The sequence below is a fragment of the Carassius gibelio genome, chromosome A12 (assembly GCF_023724105.1).
Source record: "Carassius gibelio isolate Cgi1373 ecotype wild population from Czech Republic chromosome A12, carGib1.2-hapl.c, whole genome shotgun sequence".
Classification (NCBI taxonomy): Eukaryota; Metazoa; Chordata; class Actinopteri; order Cypriniformes; family Cyprinidae; genus Carassius; species Carassius gibelio.
In genome coordinates this window covers 11,067,920-11,076,957 of record NC_068382.1, presented here as the reverse complement: position 1 = coordinate 11,076,957, position 9,038 = coordinate 11,067,920, and the positions used below count along the sequence as shown (strand labels likewise).

Here is a 9,038-nt window from a genome sequence, read left to right as displayed (position 1 = left end):
GTTGATGTGTTCTTTGGCAAATTGTAACTTCTTCTGCACATGCCTTTTTTTTAACAGAGGGACTTTGCGGGGGATTCTTGAAAATAGATTAGCTTCACACAGACGTCTTCTAACTGTCACAGTACTTACAGGTAACTCCAGACTGTCTTTGATCATCCTGGAGGTGATCATTGGCTGAGCCTTTGCCATTCTGGTTATTCTTCTATCCATTTTGATGGTTGTCTTCCGTTTTCTTCCACGTCTCTCTGGTTTTGCTCTCCATTTTAAGGCATTGGAGATCATTTTAGCTGAACAGCCTATCATTTTTTGCACCTCTTTATAGGTTTTCCCCTCTCTAATCAACTTTTTAATCAAAGTACGCTGTTCTTCTGAACAATGTCTTGAACGACCCATTTTCCTCAGCTTTCAAATGCATGTTCAACAAGTGTTGGCTTCATCCTTAAATAGGGGCCACCTGATTCACACCTGTTTCTTCACAAAATTGATGACCTCAGTGATTGAATGCCACACTGCTATTTTTTTGAACACACCCCTTTCAACTAATTCAACTAATTGCCCAATTGCACAGCCTTAAGAGCGTGCATATCATGAATGCTGGGTCTCATTTGTTTTCTGAGAACCTACTGGTAACTTGTTTGCCACGTAGCAATAAAAAAATATACGAAAAACCTTGATTATTCTGGTTAGTCACATTGTACTGCTATTATTTTGAACAATACTGTAAATAACAGCCAGTTTGAAGGTTTTGGGGACATATCCTAATGACAATGAGGAATTAATAATAGTCAGAAGAGGATCTATGACTTCTGGAAGCACCTCTTTTAGGAGCTTAGATGGTATAGGGTCTAACATACATGTTGTTGGTTGATTTAACAAGTTTATACAATTCTTCCTCTCCTATAGTAGAGAATGAGTGGAACTGTTCCTCAGGGGGTCTATAGTTTACTTTCTGATGTGATACTGTAGCTGACGGCTGAATGGTTGCAATTTTATCTCTAATAGTATCGATTTTAGAAGTAAAGTAGTTCATAAAATCATTACTGCTATGGTGTTGGGAAGTGTCAAAACTTGTTGAGGCTTCATTTTTCGTTAATTTAGCCACTGTATTGAATAAATACCTGGGGTTATGTTTGTTTTCTTCTAAAAGAGAAGAAAAGTAATCGGATCTAGCAGTTTTTAATGATTTTCTGTAGGATAGGTTACTTTCCCGCCAAGCAATACGAAATACCTCTAGTTTTGTTTTCCTCCAGCTGCGCTGCATTTTTCGGGCTGCTCTCTTTAGGGTTTGAGTATGCTCATTACACCATGGTGTCAAACTGTTTTCCTTAAGCGTAAAGGAGAAACTTTATTTAAAGTGCTAGAAAAGAGAGAGTCCATAGTTTCTGTTACATCATCAAGTTGTTCTGAGGTTTCGGATATGCTAAGGAATTTGGATACATCAGGAAGATAACTTAAAAAGTAGTCTTTTGTGGTAGAAGTGATGGTTCTTCCATACTTGTAACAAGAAGTAGAATTTACAATTTTGGCTATATGAAGTTTGCACAGAACTAAATAATGATCTGAGATATCATCACTTGGCTGAATAATTTCAACACTATCAACTTCAATTTCATGTGACAGTATTAAATCTAGAGTATGATTTCGACAATGAGTAGGTCCTGAAACGTGTTATCTAACACCAATAGAGTTCAGAATGTCTATAAATGCTGATCCCAATGCATCTTTTTCATTATCGACATGGATATTAAAATCACCAACTATTAAAACTTTATCTGCAGCCACAACTAACTCGGATGTAAAATCATCAAACTCTTTAATAAAGTCTCTATGGTGCCCTGGTGGCCTGTATACAGTAACCAGTACAAACATAACAGGGGATTTATCATTAACATTTGTTTCTCTGTATAATGTTATATGAAGCACCATTACTTCAAACGAGTTATACTTGAAGCCTGCCCTCTGAGAAATCCTGAAAACGTTGTTATAAATAGAAGCAACTCCTCCCCCTTTGCCCTTTGAGACGCCGCTTATGTTTATAACAGTAATCTTGGGGGTGGACTCATTTAAAATAATGTAATCATCAGGTTTTAGCCAGGTTTCTGTCAAACAGAGTACATCTATATTATGATCAATGATCATATTATTTAAAAAAAGTGTTTTCATAGAAAGGGATCTGATATTCAATAATCCAAGCTTTATCACTTGTTTGTCCATATTGCATCTGTTTTTTATTTGTTGAACCTCAATTAAATTGTTAATCTTAACTTGGTTTGGACGTTTTTTGTATTTTCTAGTTCGGCGAACAGACACAGTCTTTATAGTGTGATATGTAGGTGAAAAAGTATCTATGTGTCCATAGAGCTATACAGTCAGTTTGTGTGTATCCATCATCATCCATCTTGGTGTCATCATATTTACGTATGGCATCAGTTTTTACCTCACTATACATCCCAGCATCCTCCCCACTAGACCACTGCAAACTTTCTCATCACACCTTGGAAATTAGAAGAGAAGTTGCTTGTAGTCAAATTAGATTAATGCATTTAAGACTGTTTCATTATTCACATGTCAGACATAATGCTAACTGTCAACTTAATTTGTCAACTGCATGCAAGTTAGCTGCAGAGCTTGTGGGAGATAATATATATTTTTTAAATAAAAGTAATGTAATGTTATCAGAATAATAGCAATACAACATAAACTAAAAATAAATTAATCCAGCTAACATTAGCTAAATACATGAAGCAAGGTCGTGGTTTGTCACAGAGAATTCCTGAATAAGGCTCCAGTTACTTGCTGAAAGTAAACTAACTCTAACAACTATGACTTCTGGAAGCACCTCTTTTAGGAGCTTAGATGGTATAGGGTCTAACATACATGTTGTTGGTTTAGATGATTTAACAAGTTTATACAATTCTTCCTCTCCTATAGTAGAGAATGAGTGGAACTGTTCCTCAGGGGGTCTATAGTTTACTGTCTGATGTGATACTGTAGCTGACGGCTGAATGGTTGGAATTTTATCTCTAATAGTATCGATTTTAGAAGTAAAGTATAATAATGCTAACTGTCAACTTAATTTGTCAACGGCATGCAAGTTAGCTGCAGAGCTGCATAGCAATACAACATAAACTAAAAATAAATTAATCCAGCTAACATTAGCTAAATACATGAAGCAAGGTCGTGGTTTGTCACAGAGAATTCCTGAATAAGGCTCCAGTTACTTGCTGAAAGTAAACTAACTCTAGCAACTGTTTTCTGATAGGTTAACATTAACAAATTCGAAAAAAAAAAAAAAAAAAAATTTATTTTACTCTGCCTGAGTAATCAATACAACAAGGGAAAATTATTCCTACCTTAGGATCCTGGTTACGTTACTGCAGAAATCAACATCTAGGCAATCTGTAAATTCAGAGCTGTTGATTCAAGTCACACAATATATAATTTTACTGCTCTCTGGGTGCTTGTCTTAATTAGGCTTTTTATTGGATCCCGCAAAGTAGTTCAAACATCAACCAATCAGTGTATTTTATAGTTTCTTTTTACATAGACTTGCCTTGTCGTAGGTGTTCAAAAAAATAGAGTACTTGTAAATGATACAGAACGCATGCGGAACAAATGCCGACAAAAAGTGTATTGCTTTCACAGCTGCCAAGAAGAAGAAAGAAAGATTCCTCATCGTACACGGACCAGGTGGAAAAAAAAGGTAAAGTGTAGGCTATAAAATTAAATAAATATAAATTATATGTAGATAAGGTTGAGAACAGGGTCGGAATTTAACAGGTGCACAAATAATAATAATAATAATAATAATAATAATAATAAATTATACATAAATAAATTTAAAAAGCCCACAGAATTAAGGTTAATTTTAATTAAATATATTATGGCTGTCGCGATATTCTGATTAATTAAAATAGCTGTTAAATTTAAGTATTTTACATTAATTACATTACAACATGGATGCAATTAATAAGATGATTATCAAATGTGCCCTTACAAATGTAAATAATGGCCCTGGAAACATTGCCTCAAAATGGAAAAGGTGATTTCTGACCCCGGCTGAGCCAATGATCTAGACTACAGTAATGGTAAAGAAGTCTAGAGTTGTGAAGCTGTGTCTCTCATAATGTTGTGTCTAAAATTGTATAGGAAAATCGAAAAATATCTACATGACTTGGAAGGTTAAACTTTATGGAGTGACACTAATAAGTTCCAAGTAAGAAAATAAATTGGTAATTTACAAAGGAAACACATTTGTGGGGGTATTGTTAATTAATGTGCTAAAAGTTTTATAGTGCCCAATTAAATTGAATGGTTTCTCATCTTTATACACATTTAAATTGACTGTTCTGTTTTTTATCTCTTTTGTATATTTACTTTTGCCCTGTCTTAGAATGATGTTTCCCACTCGCAAAGGGGACTGAAGAATCCACCCCCACAGATATAGACCTCCAGGTAGACATTTTGACATATTTCTGATGGGAAGCTGTACAAATATCTGAAATCAGTTAGCGATTCTTTCTTTTCCCTGTCATTCAATTGTGATGGAGTGCCTGTGTTCCAGTCATCTAAATTCAGCATCTGGCCCATACTATGCTCTGTTAATGAAATAGCCACAGAGGAAAGAGATAAAAATATCATACTATGTGCCTTGTGGTTTGGGTCATCTAAACCACTGATGAGTAGCTTCCTCAAACATTTTGTGGAGGAATGCAAAAGTCTTGGACAAAAATGGACTTCAGTGGCAGGATCCAGTAGATCACTCAATCCAAACTGCAAAGGTCTATGCGTTATGTGCTATATGTGATGCTGTTGCACGGCCTTTACTGCACAATTTCAGTTAATAACAGTTTAATGGAGAGTATGGGTGTGGGCATTGTCTTCATCTAGTTGTTCAACTGTGCAAATAGGTGAGATTGCCAAAAAATAAATAAACAGAGCATTTTGGGTATAAAAGGGCCTTCTCCAATTGTGGACTTGCCCCATTTTTACCTGATTAATGGCATGGTCATTGTGTGTTACTGGGGGTTTGTCTGCAAATAGCCACTTTATGGTTTGATTCCAAAAGCTACTGTCAGGACCTACTCCCTGTCGGCCAGCACCCCCACTTCCACCCTTGAGGAGCTACCCCGCACCGGAGAAGGCAGACCACCAGAATTCAAAGTTAACACATTTATTAATTTATTTAAAAGATGTCTCTAAAAGCAGTATGAGCTTCCTCCCTCCAGGTTGAGTGACTGCATGTGTAGCTCTAGTTCCCCTCCTCCACTACCAACACAGTAAGGTGAATACAGCCCGAGCGGCTACAGCGCCAGATGGCGAAGGCTTGATGGTAACTCCGTTCTTCGAGTCCTCAGGCTGGATATCATCAGCGACTATCTCCATTCAGTGGGGTTTCAGCACCATTTCAGTGACTCTGCAGGGCTTCACACAGATTCAATATGAATGGTTCAGTCAATGGACTCAATTCCATATGTCACGGGTCCTACAATGGTAGCAGATCCACAACAGCAGATAACTCACTTCAGTAACTCTGCAGGCTTTTCACTAAACTCATACAGAGAGCGAGGGATACATATATGTTACAGTTTAAGAGGCTCTTCACTGAGCTCAGACAGAGAGAAGGGAGGTAATTATACCTCAACGCTTCAGCAGGTTCTTCGCTGGACTCAGATCGAGGATACAGACAGGCAAATACACTTCACAGATTTAACAGGCTCTTCACTGGACTCAGACAGAGAGAAAGTGAGTTACATATATTTCACAGTGTTAACAGGCTCCTTAACTTCACAGCTTTAACAGGCTCTTCACTGGATTCAGACAGAGAGAAGGGAGATAATTATACTTCACCACTTCCGCAGGTTCTTCATTCACAGCTTTAGCTGGTTCTTCAACTGGGCTCAGACAGAGAGTGGAGGGTACATATTCTTCACCGCTTAAGCGGATTCTTCATTCACATCTTTAGTTAGGGATTATAGGTTGGTCGCCTGTACACTCTGCAACATCCCACACTCGTGTATACTCTACAACACACTCAATTCACACGTGATAATTGAAAATCAGCACAGCATGCACGAACCTCAAATCCTTAAGGTAGAGTGCGGGCCCATACGACAATCTCAACCAATGAACTCTCAGTATACTGATACAAAACAGGACTCTCACTACTGCGTCATTTCCAAACATCCATCTCCAGTTCCTTCCTCGCTGTGTCACTACTGCATCTTCACCATCCCTTCCTCTCTCCTTCCTCCATCTTCACCGACCCTTCCTCTCTCCTTCCTCCATCTTCACCGATCCTTCCTCCCTTCCTCCTGCGTCTTCCCCGATGCTTCCTCTTTGCCCTCTTCTCTCAAACGCCAACTCTTTTTATTTCCCTCCCAATCCAATTACCTGCTTACGCATTTTCCCCCTCACAGCTGCCAGCGTTTATCCTCATTATCTTCTATTCCAGCATATTTTTTCCTGCTCCCATGTATCCCCGGAACCGGCCTTGTGTTGCTCTGGAAGTGCTCCCTGCCACAACAACCTCAGCCTATAGTTCCGGCCTTCGTCACCCCGTGACACTACAGTCAACCATTGGCTTGAACACTGAAAAAGTGGATGGAAATCTTTTATCAATCAAGCCTCCAAGCATTTTTTTTTTCCAGAATCCCATGGTATATTCCTGAGAGAAGGTTTTGGAAAGCTAATGAATGGCAGAACTGGCTTTTATATTACAGTTTGCCAGTCCTGAAGGGGATAATTCCAAACATGTATCTTTGCCACTGGGCTTTACTTGTGGAGGGTGTGAGCATTTTGCTAGGCTCAGACATTAGCCAAGAGAATACTGACCATGCTCATCAGGCTGTTGAGCTTTATGTAACATCAGTTCAGATGACCTACAATGTGCATTCACTCCTGCATTTGACTAAGAGTGTTGAGAATTTGGGTCCTCTCTGGGCCCAGTCTGCTTTAATTTTTGAGAACTATAATGGCTACTTGCAAGTAAGTAAAAAGCAGTAATGCAGTCCCTCAGAGCTTTGCAAAAGGGTAGTTTGGTCTCGTGCATTGTCACGAATAGGTAAGGCCCGCTTATCTAATGATAATAATAATAATAATAATGAATTTTATTTATAATGCACTTTACATTTAAAAATAATAAATACTTTAATAATAAATCAAGGCAATGTATACATAAACATATTATTGTAAATAAATGAAGTTGAGTCAAATCTGTTTGTAGAACAGTAATCTAAAATGTTAACAATTGAGGGGTTAAAAATGGGCTGGAATATATTTGACAGAAAGTCATTTTTGTAAATGTGACAAACTGTTGGTGGCAATATGCATAAGTAGAAATTTTGGAAAGTTTTATGTTAAACAAAACATTTGAATACAGTAAACTTAGTACTGTAATAAAGTTGTGATAAACATTGTCTTAAATGAAAATGAAATCTGGTGATGTAGGTGCAACCCTTGATATTTTTATACTGTTTTACTTAGTCACGTTTCTTTAAAACCTGATACTGCCCCTTTAAGAGATTGGGTAGTTCGTATGGGGAGACAGTGCACAGCAGTAGCGCACAGAGTGATTGTGCATGAAGCACAGACAAAATGCATAGCGAGTGAGTAATTTAGACTATGCTGATTACGATAAGCATTTATATTGCGAATTGTCTTTTGAATAGCTGATTTATTGTTTATGTCAGTTGGGAGGTTGAATTTGAAACACTGTGGAAGAGAAGTTGAAGACATTGTTTTCAGTGACTGTTTTCTGAGACATTCTGGTGAGTGTATTCCGTTTGTAACTAAATATTTTGTTGTCATGTTGTGTTTTATTTGAGCAAAACCAGTCAGAATGTATTCATGTCAAAGAAAATGTGGTTAAATCGTTCATGTGGGAGTGAAGATTAGAGCACCTAAGCATAGCACCATAATGCTAGTTTTGCTAATCAAGGAGAGCACGAGGTGTGCAATGCTTGAATTTTTTTCACATGTTGAGTGAACTTGCGAATGTATAAACCTGTAACTTTTAAACTGATTTAGGTAAAAGTGTATTGTTAGCTCTCAAATTGGAAAAAGGAAAAGATTCAAAGCAAAGGTTTATTTCGTAACCTTTATTTCATAGGTGTAGGAAAATGATTATATGAGAAATCATAAAGATTAGGAATCATCTATTTGTTCTGATATTGTTGATGTAATCAATTTGAAATGTACATTTGTGCAGACTGTTTTTTTTCCCTATTGGACTGTTGTTCGCTGATACAATTGGACCTGAATCTTCTGAGTGGATTCCTTTGGAACAAATTCTCTTCGTCATCACGTCGTACTCAATCAACTCCTCTGCTCTTCATCATCTCGTCATACTCCATCAACTCATCTGCTCTCCTTTCCTTCGTACTTGATTAACTAAATAGTATTCCTGGTGAAGTGGTAGGACTGAGAAATTTTTTCTTATTTTTTACACGCATCACACAGGACTGAGATTTTTTTGTTGTTGTTTACATACTACATTGGGACTGAGACTCTTTTTTTCCCTTTCAAAACTTGAATTTTCAAAATCAGTTTCCTTGGGTTACAATTATATTGTTATCGAGCTCAATTATTATTATTATTTTTTTTGGAGAGTGAATATCATTCAATATTCATTACTTTGCTTTTAAAGTGCCAGAACAAAGAGCATTTAAATTGACTGCCTTACAAAATACAATTCTGGCTAACTCGAATTCTTGTCTGTGGCTTTGTTTTATTTATACTTTCCACATGATATTTCAGTTGTTCATTTAAATTGAGATTTTGGCTTAAATGGAAAAATACCCCAAAGCTCCTAGAACGAACTTAGAAAACTGATATTTTCAATTAGATCATAAATCCCTGAAGCACCCCCCTGAATTTTAGGGGGTTACAAAAATTAAGTGGCGAGCCAGCCCGGAGCTTGGGTTAAATTTTACTCGTAGTGTTAACTACTAAATGTATTTTTTGTGTGATTTAGATTTTCAATATTTTGAGAGTGTGATTTATAATTTTTTTTCTTTTCTTTTTCATATCTATTTTGA

The 9,038-nt window shown here is 37.0% G+C and overlaps 1 long non-coding RNA gene across 1 annotated transcript; it reads left to right on the top strand.

The window, feature by feature from the left end:
* The first annotated feature begins 622 nt into the window (after positions 1–622).
* On the top strand, positions 623–8,708 carry LOC128025754 (uncharacterized). Its single transcript, XR_008186221.1, has 2 exons — positions 623–3,703; positions 4,394–8,708. It is a non-coding gene; the product is annotated as an uncharacterized LOC128025754 (long non-coding RNA).
* Positions 8,709–9,038: the final 330 nt, after the last annotated feature.